The 18,495-nt window shown below is 36.4% G+C and overlaps 1 protein-coding gene and 1 pseudogene across 1 annotated transcript in view; one reads left to right on the top strand and one right to left on the bottom strand.

Annotated features, from left to right (window-relative positions):
- NEGR1 (neuronal growth regulator 1) overlaps positions 1-18,495 on the bottom strand; it is a 932,106-nt gene that overhangs the window by 464,301 nt on the left and 449,310 nt on the right. The gene's annotated exons all lie outside the window — the stretch shown is intronic.
- On the top strand, positions 9,443-10,379 carry LOC101038486 (large ribosomal subunit protein uL18 pseudogene; annotated as a pseudogene).

Genomic DNA, 18,495 nt, shown 5'->3' on the forward strand with positions numbered 1-18,495 from the left:
GCAAGATACAAACTCATCATGGACAGCATCTATCTTTCAATGTCTGTTTCTGGGAAGCTGGAGATACATTTTGTATGTTTTGAAGATTCTTCAAGCTCCTTAAGTCTAGGATCTTAACCAAATAAGGAGCTAATTAGATATTTCGCTAAACTTTTAAAATATTTTTCATTGTAGTTAGTAAATAAACAGTTTAGATGGAGAAATGTCTTTATACTGTTAAACATGTCTTTCAACTTTTCACAGAACACTTTATTGCATGCATTTTAGTTGCAGCATTGTTACAGATTTTTTGTGAAAGGAAATCTTGAAGACATTATTCTAGTTGCAAATATTAATTCCAGTGGGGAGTGATTTCCTCCATTGTCAAACACCTTTCAAATTCAGGGAAGGAAAACATTTGATTTCTAAGATGTGCCTAATAATGTCATCATTAAATAACTGTTATTATCTCATATCTTAACTTTGCAAACTCTGTTATGGAGTCTATAAACATCTTTCGTAACCTAAGAATCTGTTATTCTCAAATACAGAATGTTGCCACCAAGTTAAAAGTGAAATGACCCTATTATCATTGGGGAGATGGAGGATTATAACACTTTCCCATATTCAGGGTAATAGCACTATTTTTTTTTTTAACTGAACTTCTTTGGGCAATATTTCTGCCTTTTTGATTTTGTAAAATTATTTTACATTTTTAAGAGAAAGTAATCATGGCATTGCCTCAAGTGTCACATCAGGTACATCCAAATGGCAAATGAATGTCGTTATAGCACCCATTAGGGAACTCACTTTGATTAAAAAGGACATCCATGCCCAAGGACAGCTGCTGTCATCAGTTTCCAGGCTGTAGCCACATCCTATTTGTGGCAGGGGATGGAGAAAGGCTTGTCCTATTGCACAGAAACAGGGGCTTTCTAGATCTTTGGAGATAAATAGACTTAGCTACGGAAACAGAACATTAAATGGAAGGGCAAACCTCTAAAAACAACAAAATTACTTAGATTATATCTGGGTGAATTTAAAATAAGTCCATTTCCCATTAGGCAAAAAGAGAACAGAAGTTGAGGATATTGACTCCTGTGCGCTGAAATGGTAACAAAAAAGGTGATTTTCCTAGTTCCATACTGACTGAGACAAGTCCACTAAGCAAGGGGTTGTCAAAGGCCAGTTCTGTATCGTCTATCTGTTCCTAGCATCTGAAGGGCTTTATCTCAGAACAAAATAGATTCTGAAATTTAAGCTACATTCTGTTATCACAAGAGATAGGTGGTAACAATCAGGCATAGTAAAACATTTGTAGTACTTTTAAGGATGCAATGAGAAGAAAATAGTCTCATCAGTGAGATCCAAAATCAACTCCAAAGCAAGAACTTATGAATATAAATTTTAGTTTAGCATTAAAAAAATTTGAAATTGGCCTATTTTTATACCTCATTGTTTTTCTAATTAAAAAGACATGAGATTCATTATCTATAATGAACAGAATCACTCCATTAATTCAATATTCTAGTGAAACCTTAACATGTCTAATTGGCAGGAAATGTAAAGTTAAAATTTGTGGACGTGACAGCGTGCTAGGGATATAAAATAGCTCTCTCCCTACATTTGTTTCAGCTTCTTCAGAAAGCCAGGCTAGCCTTCTTTTAATTGAACTGGAGAGGGAAGGAAAGAGAGGATGTCAGACCAATCCCAATGATAAGTGTCACATCCAATTGCCACCCTTACCAGAGGGAATAAAATTAGGTTAAGGGGACAGGTTCTATATTTTTAAAAATTACCTGCCATGTATTTTTCCCCAAATGTCAGGTGGCAGCCTCTATTAGAGGTATATCATTAATCAAACTAATGAGAACTATGGATGTAACCATCCCTTAACAAAGACATAATGCCTCAATGGGGAAAAGAGTAGAATGGAAGAATTTTACGAAGTGGGCCTTCCTTCATGAACATTTGCGTTTGAATTACACCACAGGGTCCAAATCAGGGCTTCCTGATCCTTGCAACAGTTTAATATTCCCTAACAGAGAGAGTTATAATACTGAATCAAAATCAGTTTTACTTATGGTGTAGGGAAAACAAGACATTGATTTGCCACAGTAAGGCATTTCAAAACCACACTTAATGACCTAAATCTTACTGGCGATCCTTCAGGTTTTGAAGATTCTGCTAAAGAGATAGGATGAATCTGTAGGAAACTATGATCCTGCCAACAGTATTAACATGGAAGCTGTCCTTGGCCCCTTTGCACATATTAAAACCACTCTGAGTTCTCCTGACTTACTGTTCAATCTAGACTAGTAGGAATGGCATGAAATTAGGAGGCTATGCCTCAGACTTGATAAGAAACAAGAAGTTTCTCACCAGCCCTTTCAAACAGCTCAGGGTGAGTTCAATAGAAGAGAGAAGCAAAGAGTTTGGAGATTAAAGGAATGAGAGAAGTCAGATCACTAACACATGGTGACTGGCCTTGGCCCAACCCCTGGACAGAGGTTGTCTTGTCTGCTCCGATATCCTGGTGAACAACCTTGAACAGACAGGCCTGCCCAGGGGGACAATCCAGGATATAGTCAAGAAAGTGCCTTCCACAGCAGTTCAGATTTGCAGACAGAAATTATTTCAGGTTTTGAACATATATATATCAAAACGTGGTGTATGAGTTAATCTGAGGTCAAGCCAAATAGAGGTTTAATGTTAGGAACAATAGACAATGATTATTTTGTCGAACCAATCAGAAAGCGTCCTTAATAAATAATGACTGACATCATTTTAATTGCAGAGTAGGCAGTCACAAAAAAAAAACATTTCCCATGTTAATTTCTACATAATGTTCAGAGAGTTTAGCTTAATTTTTGTCTTTTTGATAATTAACTGTAGGATCTATATATCTGCACAGAGTATATTTTATAAATAAGTGAATAAATATGAAGACAGTAATCAATTTAATTGTGTATAAATAAGAAGGCATAAATCATAATCAATTTAATAAGTAATTAAAATTATTATTATATTTAAAAAATCAGACCTTGAGATGAGTAGGAGAAGGTAAGAAAAAGGAAACAAAGCCCCATCTAATGGACTCCATGATGACTTATGTTCTCAGAAGAAACCAGGCTGCCCCAATTTCTTCACAAAGTACCACCATAATTAAGTAACACTGATGAAACTAAGCACTTGGAAATAATATTTATTGAGTGCTTACTATCATGCCCTATTCTAAATATTTAACACCCAGCTCAATTTTCACAACACTACAGAGAGATACTCTTCTTATGGACTCTTTTAAACAAACGAGAAAACTAAGGTAGAAAGAGATTAAGTTGCTCCAACTCACATAGCATAAAGGACAATAGAGCCAGATCTATCTATCTGTCTATCTCTCTATCTATCTATCTACCTACCTACCTACTTATTTATTCATTTATTTATTTATTTAGAGATGGGTTCTTGCTCTGTCACTCACGCTGTAGTGCAATGGCATAATCACAGCTCACTGCAGCCTCAAACTCCTGGGCTCAAGCTATACCGCACCCCTCCTCAGGTTTTCAGGTACCTGGGACTACAAGTGCATGCCATGGCACCTGGCTAATTTTTTCCCCCGTTTTTAGAGACAAAGGTCTCACTATATTGTCTATGCTGGTCTCCAACTCCTAGGCTCAAGTTATTCTTCCACCATGGGCTTCCAAAGCCCTAAGGTTATAGGCATGGGCCACCACATCCAGCCAAGAGCCAGATTTAAATCATGTGGTCTGACCCCAGGGCCTGTGTTATTCTTTGCTACCAACCTGGAAGCCAGGAATGTTTTCTTCTTCCCTACCTTAGGGCTGTTCTCTGAAGTTGAGCTGAATGGAAAGCAAGTTTCCCTCCCCCTTCCCCACCTAATCAAAATTCCGCCCAGAGAGAAGTGTTTATATCCAACTGCTTTTTTTTTTATATGCACTCACAGTCACACACTCACATACCCGCTAACACCCACCCACTCACACATCCCCACCCACTCACACTCACATCCACACCCACTGACACACATCCACACCCACTCGCACCTGCTCACAACCACCCACACTGCCACTCACAAACATACCCACTCACTACAGGCATGAAACACAGACCCTAGCCATGAGCAGGTATGTAGGCAATGTGTGTGCATGAGCCTACATGGCTGTGTGAGGGTGGGTGAGTGGATGTGTGCATGGGTGTGTGAGTGAGGGCGTGACTGGGTATGGGTGTGTAAGAGGATAGAAATGTGAGCGGGTATGAGTGTGAGGAGGTGTGAGCATGAATGTGTGTGTGAGTGTGAATGGGTGTGAGTGTGAATGGGTGTTAGCAGGTGTGCTTTTCTAATACCAAGTACCTAGGAGTCCTGTTAACCACATCTATCTAACTCAACAACAGGTCTTAACTACTTGTATGATTATCTCCTTTGTTCTTCAGCACTACAAATACACACACCCACACACATACACCCATACACACACGTTATAAAAGTTAAAAGATTGCTAAAATATTTTCTAGGAATTGTTTTCCTGGGGGGAAATGTGAGTAAATTGTAAATCTGAGTCTCTCATCCTCAGGTTTCACTGCATCCCCTACCCCTGAAGAACTCAGAAATTCCACACATATTACTTTCTAGCTGCTCTCTTTTCTTTGCCACCCTATATATTGTCTTAGTCCATTCAGGTTGCTATAATAAAATGCCTTAGAATGGGTAACTTGGAAATTTATATCACAATTCTGGAGCCTGGGAAGTGCAAGATTAAGGTGCCAACAGATTCCGTGCCTGGTGAGGGCCTGTTCCTCACAGACAGCATCTTCTTGCTGCAGCCCCACAGTGTGGAAGAGGCAAACAAGCTCCCTTGGCCTTCTTGGATAAAGGCACTAATCTAAACCATGAGAGCACTATCCTCATGACCTAATCACCTCCTAAAAGACCCATCTCTTGATACCATTACATTTGGTATTAGCTTTCAACTTATAAATTTTGCTGTGGACACAAACTTTCAGATCATAGCATATATTTTAACATTTAAGCATTGTGATTTTTTTCCTCCCACAGTACTTACACTTCAAAATGAATTTTTCTTTTTCTTTCCACATTATTACTCTCTACACCACTCCAATCAAATCCCCTCGTCCCCCAGTATAGACCATTTGACTCAAGTTGGCTATGGATATCAAGTCAGAAGTACTGAGGTCAAGCACATTTTACTACACTGGGGAACAAGGCCTCATTCCATATCCTCTCGTGTGTTGAGATGGACTGTTAGGATGGTTCATTGATATTTATTTCATGATAAATATAAATTGCATGTATTTACAGTGTACAACATAATGTTTCGAAATGCAGGCATACCTCATTTTATTGCCTTCCTTTCATTGCATTTTACAGATAATGCATTTGTTACAAATTGAAGGTTTGTGGCAATACTGTGTCCAATGAGTCTATCAGTGCCATTTTTCCAACAGCATGAGCTCATTTCATGTCTCTGTGTCCCATTTTGGTAGTTCTCATAATATTTCAAACATTTTCATAATTATTATACATGTTATGGTGATTTGTTCTCAGCGATCTTCGATGCTACTCTTGTAATTGTTTTGGGGCACCACAAGCAGTGCCCTTGTAAGATGGCAAACTTAATAAATGTTGTATATGTTCTGACTGCTTCATTGACTTACCATTCCTCCAACTCTCTTCCTCTCCTCAGGCCTTCCTATTCCTCAAGACACAAAAATATTGAAATTAGGCCACTTAATACGCTATAATGACCTCTAAGTATTCAAGTAAAAGGGAGAGGCATATGTCTCTCACTTTAAACCAGAAACTAGAATTGATTAGCTTAGTGAGAAAGATACGTGGAAAGCCAAGATAGGCTGAAAGCCAGGCCTCTTGTACCAAAGAGTTAACCAAGTTGTAAATGCTATGGAAACATTAATTAAAAGTGCTACTGCAATAAGTACACAAATGATAAGAAAGTGAAACAGCCTTATGCTGATATGGAGAAATTTAGTGGTCTGGATAGAAGATCAAATAGCCACAACAGTCCCTTAAGCCAAAGTCTAATCCTAACCTTCTTTTATTCTATGAATACTGAGAAAGGTGAGGAAGCTGCAGAGAAAAAGGTGGGAACTAATAGAGGTTGGTTCATGAGGTTCAAGGAAAGAAGCTGTTTCCATAATATAAAACTGCAAGGTGCAGCAGCAAGTGCTAACGTAGAAGCTGCAGCAAATTATCCAGATGAACTAAATAACATCACTGACGGAGATGGCTACACCAAAGAACAGACATTAAATGTAGATGAAACAGCCTCATATTGCAAGATGTCATCTAGGACATTCATAGCTAAAGAGGTCAAAACGTGGCTTCTATGCTTCAAAGGAGAAGCTGACTCTCTTGTCAGGGGCTAATGTAGCTGGTTACTTTAAGTTAAAGACAATGCTCGTTTACCATTCGGAAAATCCAAGGGCCCTTAAGAATTATGCTAAATCTACACTGCCTGTGCTCCATAAATGAAACAACAAAACCTGGATGACAGCACATCCGTTTACAGTATAGTTTACTAAATATTTGAGACCACAGTTGAGGCCAACTGCTCAGAAATTAAATTATTTTAAAAATACTACTGCTTTTTAGCAACGTACCTCGTTACTCTGATGGACATGCACAAGGAGGTTGATGTTGCTTTCAGACCTACTAACAAAACATCCTTTCTGCAACCAATGGATCAAGGTGTAATCTCAACTTTCAAGACTTATTATTTAAGAAATACATCTCATAATGCTATAGTTGCCACAGGCAGTGATTCCTCTGATGAATCTGGGTAAAGTAAATTGAAAATCTTCTGGAAAATATTCAACATTTTAGATGTCATTAGGGAATTCATGATTCATTAATGAAGGTCAAAACATCCACATTAAACGGAGTTTGGAAGAAATGGACTCCACCCTCCATGGACGACTTTGAGGAGTTCAAGACTTAATTGGAGAAAGTAACTGTAGATGTGGTGAATATTATAAAAGAACTGGAATTCGAAGTAGAACCTGAAGTTGTGACTGATTTGCTGTAATCTCATGATGAACTTGAAAGAGGAGTTTACTCTTATGAATGAATTAAAAAAATGGTTTATTAAGATGGAATCTACTCCTGGCATAGATCCCGTGAACACTGTTGAAATCACAATAAAGAATTTAGAGTATTACATACATTTATTTTATAAAATCCTAGAATTTGGGAGTAACTTTACTTCTGAAATAATTTATATTGGCAAAATGCAATCAAATAGCATTGTATACTATAGAGAAATATGTTGTAAAAGGGGGAAGCATCAATCTATGTGGCAAAATTTCTTGTTTTATTTTAAGAAATTGCCACAGCCATTTCAATCTTCAGCAACCATCCCCTGTCAACATGGAGGCAAGATCCTCCACAAGCAAAAAGGTTACAACTTGATGAAGGCTCAGATGATTCTTAGAATTTTTAGCAATATAGTGCTTTTTAAATTAAGGTGTGTACATTTTTTAGATACAATGCTACTACTTACACTCTATAATATAGTACAAATATAACTTTTATATACACTAGGAAATCCAGAAAAAAATGTGCCACCAATTTACTGCAATATTTAATGCAGTGGTCTGGAACCAAACTGCCACTATTTCCCAAATATGCCTCTATGTATACTTTGTGGAATATCTAAATAAACTAATACATACCATACTTACTTACATACATACTTACATACCATTTTTTTGTGTGTGTGATAAGAACATTTAAAATCTACTCTACTGTCTTTTTTTTTTTTTTTTTTTTTTTTTTTTGAGAAGGGTTTTTGCTTTGTCACCCAGACTGCAGTGCAGTGGTATGATCTTGACTCACTGCAACCTCAAAGTTTTGGGCTCAAGCAATCCTCCCACCTCAGCCTCCTGAGTAGCTAGGACTATAGGTATGAGCCACCATGCTCAGCAAATTTTTGTATTTTTGTTAGAGATGATGTTTTGTTATGTTTTCCAGGCTGGTCTTGAACTCCTGGGCTCAAACAATCTTCCCTCCTCAGGCTCCCAATGGATTATAGCATAAGCCAGCATGCCCAGTCAAATCTATTATCTTATCAAGAAAATTTCTTAATTGTAAGGCAAAATAAACTCCTACACAGTCCTTTTCAAACATCTTATGCTATACAAATTAGAATTTCTGCTATGTAAATGAGTATGTATCAGAGTCTGTATGTTATTCATTTATTTCATTTATTTTGAACAGAATGATGAGAAATTATTTTTAAATACTTTGCTTTTTTATTTTGTAATGCTTTTGTTTTTCTTGTTAATTTGGGAAAGAGAGCAGTTAAGTGGAAAAGATTTGGCATTACATAATTCAGATGCTCCAATATTTAAGTAGTAGAGTATCTAGAGAATAAAAAATCTTATTTATTATTTTGAGGTAGCATTATCTTCAAAGCCTCAACACTGACTTTCATACATTTCATCAGTAAAATATACTTAAAAATAAGCCGAATCCAGAAGCACTCAAGGCTGAGACTTTTTGTGTGCTAGGAATATAGTTTACAGTCACTTCAGATTCAGGATTTAGAAGAGGGTAGTCTCGTGGACAAGGTGCCACCAGACTACCTGTATTTATCAAAATCATCCACCTCTGATGGTTTCAAGATGAGCATCTGTTTCCTGTGGGCTTTTAAAAGTGCTGAGTTGGGCTCTTTGAGTAAAGAAGGAGTTTTCCTAACAGATAGCTTTGGCTATCTACATGACAGCAAAGGAAGATTTTGGCAGGAAACCACACAGCACAGCAGAATACCCTGGTTTGAACAAAATGTTTTTATGCAATGTGTTACCAGGGGAATTGGTTTGCATGTTGATATTACCGCCCACACAAATGATCCCTGGTTAATGTCCTAACCAGATGATTTTTCTTTCTTCCTAATATTTTACAAATATATCCTAGGGCTATTTTCTAAATAATTTCATAAACAATTTTGATGCCTTATACTGAACCAAGATTTTTGAGCACTGCCAGCAGGAGGTGTGCTAAAGTGCAAATATTCTTTTAACAAGTATTTAATTTTTAAATTATTATTTTTACTGCATTTATGCAAAGCACATTCCATGTATTAGGAAATAAGTAAAACATTTTAATTCATATATTTCTAATTTCATTCAGCACAATTTTATAAGCTCCAACTACGCACAGAGATCTGCACAATCAGCAACACACTCATCTTATTTAGTAAAAGAGATTTTAACACAAGATTAGACAAGAGAAATATGGATAAAATACCAGCATAGGTGACTGGAGAAATTACTTCTGACAAAGATGAGCAAGAGAATCACTATAGAAAATGTAGCATTTGAGTTGGATTTTAAAAGAAATTCAATTTACTTCTTTGCTCATTAAAAATTATGTAGTACAGAGGTCTCTGTTGAGCCGCGGATGCGGGTCTCTGTTCCGCAGGATGGGGTTTGTTAAAGTTGTTAAGAATAAGGCCTACTTTAAGAGATACCAAGTGAAATTTAGAAGACGACGAGAGGGTAAAACTGATTACTATGCTTGGAAACGCTTGGTGGTACAGGATAAAAATAAATACAACACACCCAAATACAGGATGATAGTTCGTGTAACAAACAGAGATATCATTTGTCAGATTGCTTATGCCCGTATAGAGGGGGATATGATAGTCTGCTCAGCATATGCACACGAACTGCCAAAATACGGTGTGAAGGTTGGCCTGACAAATTACGCTGCCGCTTATTGTACTGGCCTGCTGCTGGCCCGCAGGCTTCTCAACAGGTTTGGAATGGACAAGATCTATGAAGGCCAAGTGGAGGTGACTGGTGATGAATACAATGTGGAAAGCATTGATGATCAGCCAGGTGCCTTTACCTGCTATTTGGATGCAGGCCTTGCCAGAACTACCACTGGCAATAAAGTTTTTGGTGCCCTGAAGGGAGCTGTGGATGGAGGCTTGTCTATCCCTCATAGTACCAAGCGATTCCCAGGTTATGATTCTGAAAGCAAGGAATTTAATGCAGAAGTACACCGGAAGCACATCATGGGCCAGAATGTTGCAGATTACATGCGTTACTTAACGGAAGAAGATGAAGATGCTTACAAGAAACAGTTCTCTCAATACATAAAGAACATTGTAACTCCAGACATGGAGGAGATGTATAAGAAAGCTGATGCTGCTATACGAGAGAATCCAGTCTATAAAAAGAAGCCCAAGAAGGAAGTTAAGAAGAAGAGGTGGAACCGCTCCAAAATGTCCCTTGCTCAGAAGAAAGATCGGGTAGCTCAAAAGAAGGCAAGCTTCCTCAGAGCTCAGGAGCGGGCTGCTGAGAGCTAAACCAAACAATTCTCTATAAGGATTTTTCATATAAACAATAAACTTATGGACAGCAATTAAAAAAAATTATGTAGTACAGTACAGCAAAACGTTTTATAAGATAGCAGACTCTATATTTAAACTGTGGACATATACTCTAACTTTACTGATTAATTAACCGTTTTCTGAGTTTAGACAACTCATATAATTCACTTCCCTTACTTGCAAAATTAAAGTAAAAATAGTTCCTTTTACACAGGTTCTTTTAGACAACTCATGTAATTCACTTCCCTTACTTGCAAGATTAAAGTAAAAATAGTTTCTTTTACACAGGTGTTTGGGAGGATACATATACTATTTACACATATATTCAGGAAACAGCATAGCAAAGTATAAAGGGCATAGACTTTGGAATCAGAAAATGATGTATTTGAATTATAAAGCTGTCCTTTACTATGTAGCTACTGACAAACATTTCAACTTTATTATCTTTTAAGTGGATATAATAATTCTTCCATAAATTGTTGCAAGGAGCAAATACTAGGTATAGTACCATAAAGGATAGGCACAAAGTCAATGCTAGATAATAAGAGATTACATTGGAGACAGACAATGGGCCTACATGTTACAGGGCCTTGAAATCCAGGCAACACAAAATGGTCTAACTCTATAGACCAGAGCTCACAAACCGGCAGCTTGCTTTTCATATTCTGTCAGAACTGTGTGAGAACAGCAGATACAAATATATTTTATTTGGCCCAGTTTCTTAAAAATTAGAAAATGTATTATATTTTTCATCAAACTTAAAAAAAAATAACAACCCTTATTTCAATATGAAAACAATCAGCTAGACCTAAGTGACCTCTAAACCTTATCTGGAGTCTATGCATGCCACAGTCTCTAGCACCCCTGATTGTCTTAATTCTATTCACTTTACTCATTTTGTTACCAACCCGGCCTTTTTAAGAACTTGAGTGTGCAACATTTCCAGACAATAGACTACAACTCTTTTTTGTTGTTGCTATTGTTGTTGATGTTTTTACAGAGGATGGTTTTCACAGATATTTTCCAGGAGTGTTACACTTTTGCAGTTTACAGATTAAAATTGGGGAAATACAAGATTGGAGGCAAGTGAACACAAGTTTTTCAGTAGTAAAGTTGAGGGGTAAGTGGGTCTGAATTTAATGCAGAAATGACCAGGACAAAAAGCTGATGTGAAAGTTATTCCATAGGAATAATCAGAAGGAAATTGCTAACTGACTGGGGTAAATGGAGAAAGAAGAAAAAATAAAGAAAGATTGGTGCAACTAAAGAATGGAAAATGTGCTTAATAGAAATAGGACAAACCAAAATATGTCAAGAGATCACAGAGATTTCAATGTGTGGCATAATGAATTTGGATATGTCAAGTTAAAGAAATTCCTAATAGTCATGACTCATGGGGGAAATCCATGTTGACCCTCAGAAATACTTACAGATTCTAATCAGTGACAATATATCAGTGAATCTTCAGGGCAAGGATCAGAATATTATATTAATATATCTATTTGTATGATTTCAGAGCTTGGGAAAGTATGTGCTCAGTGTTTATTGAATTAAATTATGGGGAATATGTGTAAGTTTTTATCAATCTTGAGAATGTTGGTATATTTTTACAGATGCTACTCATAATTTGCTACGACGAAAAGGTAATAATTTGCTATTTTCAAACCACAGCATAATGAATTTTCAGATGCAACTGTGTTCTTGTTAATTATTCCATGTAAAGAGATGACATAGGATTTACTGTGACTTTGTTTAATAATTATAAGATTTAGAAGCTACGTTTAGAAGTTCATTAAAATATATATGTTGGTGTTGACATTTTTGCAAAGACAATTGTATAATTGAGTAGAATTCTTCCAAATCATGCCTTTGTCTTAAAAAACGCCATGAGCTATGTAGCACACCAGGGATTTGCTTCATTCAGAGTAGTTTAAAAAAGGCAAAAAATAGATACTCTCACTAGAGAAAATTGAGGTAACTGAATATATCTTGATTCTTTTTAATTTATCCTTCTGTGCCTCTGAGTTTACAGGCTTACTGTCCAAAACAGCCAGATCTAGATGGGATCAAGAGACAGTGGAAGAAAGCAGCCATAAAGTTTCTGTTATCATAAAATTTTTGAAATTTCTTTACAAAATTTTCAAAAGTTGTTTGTGCTGTTATTTGGATAGGATTACATTTATGAGGCAGTTTCCACTCTAGTTATTAGCACTAGTAGATGTCTGCTTTAATATGGATTCATAGTAAAGAGCAAAATGGATCAATTGTAAAATGTGCAAAACAAATAACTGAGCTTGAGTTGAAACTGGTAGTTTTCAGCCTTCAGCACAAACAGCAGAATAATTTCCAGATAAGATGTTGTTGATTCTATATTCTTGTCTGTTGAGGATTTCATTTTTATTAAGCATGTTTTATTTAAAAAGTTAATCTAATGCCATGTCTCTTTATACATGTTGTTCGTTTTGCTTTGCACTATACCTTGTCAACCTGGCAAACACCTACTCATCAAATAGAACCTGACTCAGGCCCTACATTCTCTTTGAAACTTTCTTTAAATCCTCTTCCTTAAAAATTTATTGAGTACCTTTCACATACTTCTATTTAAACACTGATTGTAAATTACTTTCCCTGTGAGCTCTCAAATTACTTCCCTTAACTGTGTGTGCTATTACACTTCCTGCCCAAATTATATTAATCTCTTTTTTTTTTTGAGACGGAGTTTCACTCTTGTTACCCAGGCTGGAGTGCAATGGCGCGATCTCGGCTCACCGCAACCTCCGCCTCCTGGGTTCAGGCAATTCTCCTGCCTCAGCCTCCTGAGTAGCTGGGATTACAGGCACATGCCACCATGCCCAGCTGATTTTTTGTATTTTTAGTAGAGACAGGGTTTCACCATGTCGACCAGGATGGTCTCGAACTCTCGACTTCGTGATCCACCCGCCTCGGCCTCCCAAAGTGCTGGGATCACAGGCTTGAGCCACCGCGCCTGGCTATATTAATCTCTATATATTTTCAGAATCTTGTACAGTACCTAAAATACAGTATGTCTTGAATAAATACATTTTAAGTAAATTAGTGAATGAATAAAAATATATTTTTGTACCCCTTATCTAATACAGCACCTGATATTTTAAAGAGATTAATACAAATCAGATTCAACTCAATACTATAAATTAATTGGTCAGTCAAAAGGTAATGATAATTATAATTGTATTAGTCCATTCTCACGCAGCTATGAAGAAATATCTGTGACTGTGTAATATAATAAAGAAAAGAGGCTGAATTGACCCACAGATCCACATTGCTGCAGGGGCCTCAGGAAACTTACAATCATGGCGGAAGGCAAAGAAGAAGAAGGTACCTTCTTCAAAAGGCAAAAGGACAGAGAGAAAATCAGTGCCAAGCAAAGGGGAAAAAGTCCCTTATAAAACCATCAGGTCTTGTGAGAACTCACTCACTATCATGAGAACTGCATGGGGGGTAACCGTCCCATGATTAAATTACCTCTCACCAGGTCCCTCCCAGGATACATAAGGATTATGGGAACTAGAATTCAAGATGAGATTTGGGTGAGGACACAGTCAAACCATATCAATAATCTTGGGTATCAAAACAATGTCCGTTCACACCAAGACTCAAGCAATTGTGGGACATTCTGTAACAGCATAACGTCAACTGTGTAAGTCTCCGAGTTCACACTTTTGTTAACCTATGGGTTTTGATGCTTAAATTTAAGATCCTCTATACTTCTTATCCTTAAATACACCCCAATGAGTATCAAGTTTAGGCATTAGAAGTTCTATAAATCACTTTCATTGCCCAAAGTCCCTCTAGAAAAATGTAACTCTGTTATATATTTCCCCATATGCAGTCTGTCAGGTCAAACTGCAACCCATTTTATTTTTGTTCAATAAATTCAAATCCCTGACCTGTGGAGTTCGTTGTAAGGAAATGTGGCAATTAGAAAGCAAAACAACTTTTATTGAATCGATATGCATTTGCTGACAAATAACTTTGTATAATGTCTGGTTTTCCCTGATGAACGATGAGAATACTTTTTTTTTTCACTAGTGAGGTTATTTAGAAGACCCTTAATATTTTTTTTTTTACAAAACAGAATAAATGAATCTGAAATCTCCCTTGGTCATAGGAGAAAAGCAATTGACTTATGAAGTGGAAATAGCCAACTCAACTCTGGAGGAAGCTGCCATAGCCATTTAACCTCTAGAAGAAAAATATGAAGTCCTTTATAGGACATGTATATTGGCATTTGGAAGACGTTGAAAAATTAATTGAAAAAGAGGTTTCATACCGAGACCTGGAAAGCATTGAGAGCAATAAGCTTATTAGTTTGATTATGCGTAATTATCCTTATGGTACAGTAACCATAGCTTTGAATTATTCATTCTTAACAGAGTCTTAAAATTAATAATGTTCTGTTAAATTTGCATTATACTTTTCTTTTAAGGTACTCAAAGCATTTTAGAGGATATTTATGTCATCATGTAAAAAAATCATTGCTTTAATAGATGTTTTGGGTGGCAGTAGGTAAAATTATTTCTATTAGGAAAGGTTGAATTTAGAAAAATATATTCTGAGCACCATATGTTGGAATATGTTAGAAGTTTCAGACTTAAATGTATAATTATGGACAGTGATTCTAGTAAACATATATATAACTGCATTCTAATCTCCAGCCATACCACACAATTCCTCTGCCTCCCCTCAAAAGTACCTTCTTACAATTCTGTGTTTTGGCATGCTTTATTTGCTACCTAGGCTTCACTTCTTAATCCCACTCCTATAACCTCTTCTGACTGAGATTAAGAATGGGGCAGGAAAAAATGTAGATATTTATTAAGGGTCTATGTTCAAAATATGGATGCCAAAATAATGAGTGAGAAATAGTGTCCATTTTCAAGGATTAGGTGGTCTAGTGATAAGACAGTCATCTACCCAAGTAAGGGCCCTACCAGTCAATATACACATAAGGAAATGTAAGTTTATAAGGAACCATCTATACAGGACTGAGGAATTATGAGGGGTAGTCTCCACCTGGGGAGGTGCTATAAAGGAAATCTTCATGAAAGAGTTAGTTCTCCTATGAGTAAGCAGATGATGGCAGACAGAGTATTGTACCATTTACTTATTTATCCATTAATTTTATCCATTTTATTCATTTATTTATCCATTTAACAAACAAGTGTTCTCTATTGTGTGTCAGACACAGTGATTGGAAAGATATAATTTCTTGTTTAAAGGAAGTCACTGTCTAATATACCTCACAATATGGAAACAGAAAAGATTTTCATCCAACAGTCCTTGGCATAGGTAAAATGTTTCGAACAGTAAATTAAGAAATAGTGAGATAAACAGAATTCCAGCATTATAACTAATGTCACCTCTCTTCCAATACATTTATTCTTTTGTCCATGTTAACATTTATTGTCTGTCATTACTCTAATTGTTGCATAGAAATACTCTACAAATCCCCACGTTCTAGCTCAAAGTTCAGCTGCTCTATGAAACATTCAAGATCTAAAGGAAACCCTTAATGTCATATGAATTATATTCTTTTTTTTCACAGTGTCAACATCACTAGGATCTGCTGACATATGGTTCACATTATCATGAGTTAAGTCAAGATATATATGTTTTCATGCATGGCGTTTATGTTATAATAGAAGAAGCAACAAAGGACTTTGGTATTCAAAGAGATGGATTTCCATCCTCATTCCCGTATTCGCAGGTCCTTTCAGCTTGGTCAAGTGTCCCACACTTAGTTTCCTTATATGTAAAATGAAAAGAGTAAATGAGATAGCACTGGGATGACTTGCAAACAGAAAACCATAATGCTAATGACAGTGGTTAGTGATTCTTTCCATTCAACTTCTGGTTGATGGTAAAAGTCTAACATTGAATTTGAATATAATATAGACTTCAATGACATAAAAGAGAACATGTGTATTGGAAAGAGTTCTATGTTAGAACTCAAAAGAACTACACTGTAATTTGGTTCCAAAACTGTTTGTTACTTAATTTTCCCGAGTGACCGCTTTGTCACCTGAAAAATCTGACCCACCAACAGGCCGTGTACTGTGGCTCACACCTACATTCCTAGCACTTTGGGAAGCCAAGGGGGGCAAAGGGCTTGAACTCAGGAGCCAAGCTAAGCAATACAGTGAAACCCATCTCCACAAAAAATACAAAAAAATTAGCTGGGCTTGGTGGCATGCACCTGTAATCCCAGCTACTTGAGGTTATGAAGTGAGATCACTTGAGCCCAGGTGGCAGTGAGCCAAGATCACACCACTGCATTCCAGCTTAGGTGACAAAGTGAGATCCTGTTTCAAAAAAAAAAAAATCTGAACCACAAACTTGCTTAGTTTCATACGAGCATGTATATGAAAATGCTTTATCAATTATAAAGCTCTATAGAAATAGAAATATATGGTGCTGTTATTATCTTTTGACTATGATATATTAATTCTATTTAACTTGGCTTCAACAAAATATACATATTCCTTCTATCTCAAATATTGTATAAATTCTATATAACCCTACAACTTCTAGAGAATCTAACTGATGGAATTTTTTTGAAAGACTTACATAGAAAGCCTTTCTTGTTTCCTTTTTGCAAAGCTAAAGAATCTTGCACCATTTCCTTTCCCTGGGGATATTCTCTAGGGCATTCAATTTGGCAGGCTTCACTTTTCTTTATAACTCTCTAATACCAAGTGTTGCAATTTGGCTTTCACTTTCTTCTACCCTAATTTCTATTTTCCTAAACATATTTCCCCTGGTGTTCTTTTGAAGCAGTGATCATCACTGGTCACTTTGCAGCAACACAAACACATGTTTGACTAGTTCATCCTTTGGGTCTATAGCCTAGAGTGATACTATTGAGATATCCTTCTCCTACATTTATCCAAAGATCACAGTGAAATATGCTATTCTTATTTCTACTCTTCTTTTTCAATATTCCTTTATAAAATTCAGAACTCTATCATTCAGGATGCAGTTCCCAGATATTCTTGAAGGTAGGTTTTAAAAGTTACAATGGCTTTTGCATTAGATTTAACAGACTGCCTACAGAGCAATGCATTTGTATAGCCATCTCTGAAATCATCAAGTAAAACCTGAACTTCATGGATTTTAATGGGAAATTATTACAGTGAAACCTTGCTAATTCATGTTAGTGATGGAGAGTCCTATTTTAAGTTGCCAAATTTCTCAGTGATAATTGAAGAAAAGTAAAGGAAAGAGAATCTAAAGGAATTTAGTTGATATTTTCCTTCTTTTAAAGACTGACTACTTGTTCTCAATGGGACATCAAATGGAGGCTCCTTATGGAAAACAAATGAACAAACAAAAACACTTTAAATCTTAATTAGTAAATACCTAATGGCTCTCTCAGCAGATGGTTATGGGGGAAAACTTACATAACACAAACACACTTGCATGAAAATAAAAAATAATATTTTATTTCATTTCAAAATATCATTTAATTGCCCTAAACTAAATAAAAGTAGTATTTGTAAGAATAACACTGAAGATAAGCCCTCTATTACTATTTTTGTGAAATTTTTAAGACCAAAAATTGTACCTAAAATATAGCATTCCCCACCATTGCCACCCCTATTTTCCAAGTCCCCATTATCTCATTACTGGAAGGTCGTTCCTCCCTGATTTTGGCTTTGTTCCCCATTGGTGTATTATCAAATCAGCAGTGGGAGAAAAGTCTGTTAAATCATATGTCCTATGTCACTTGGTAACCACCCTCCAGTGGACCCCCAACTCACTTAAAATACAAATCAAAAGACTTCTGATTGCCTGGAAGGCCCTGTATGACTTCTTGATACCTCTTGCCCCCATTCCTTGATCTCCTACTTCTCTCTTTCTTCCCCACTCTGCTCCAGGACATTGGTCTCTCTGCTGTTTAAGAAGATTCTGAGCATGTTCCTATTTCAGAGCCTGGGAACTTGCCGTTATGTTGGTCTAGTATGATTCTTCCTTAAAAGCTACATGGCTTAATCTCTCACCTCTTCAGGGCTTTACACAAAAGTTATTTCTCAATCACTTGTCCTCTTACCATTCTCTCTAAAACACATCCTATTCCTCT

Source organism: Saimiri boliviensis, chromosome 11 (genome assembly GCF_048565385.1).
Source record: "Saimiri boliviensis isolate mSaiBol1 chromosome 11, mSaiBol1.pri, whole genome shotgun sequence".
Lineage (NCBI taxonomy): Eukaryota > Metazoa > Chordata > Mammalia > Primates > Cebidae > Saimiri > Saimiri boliviensis.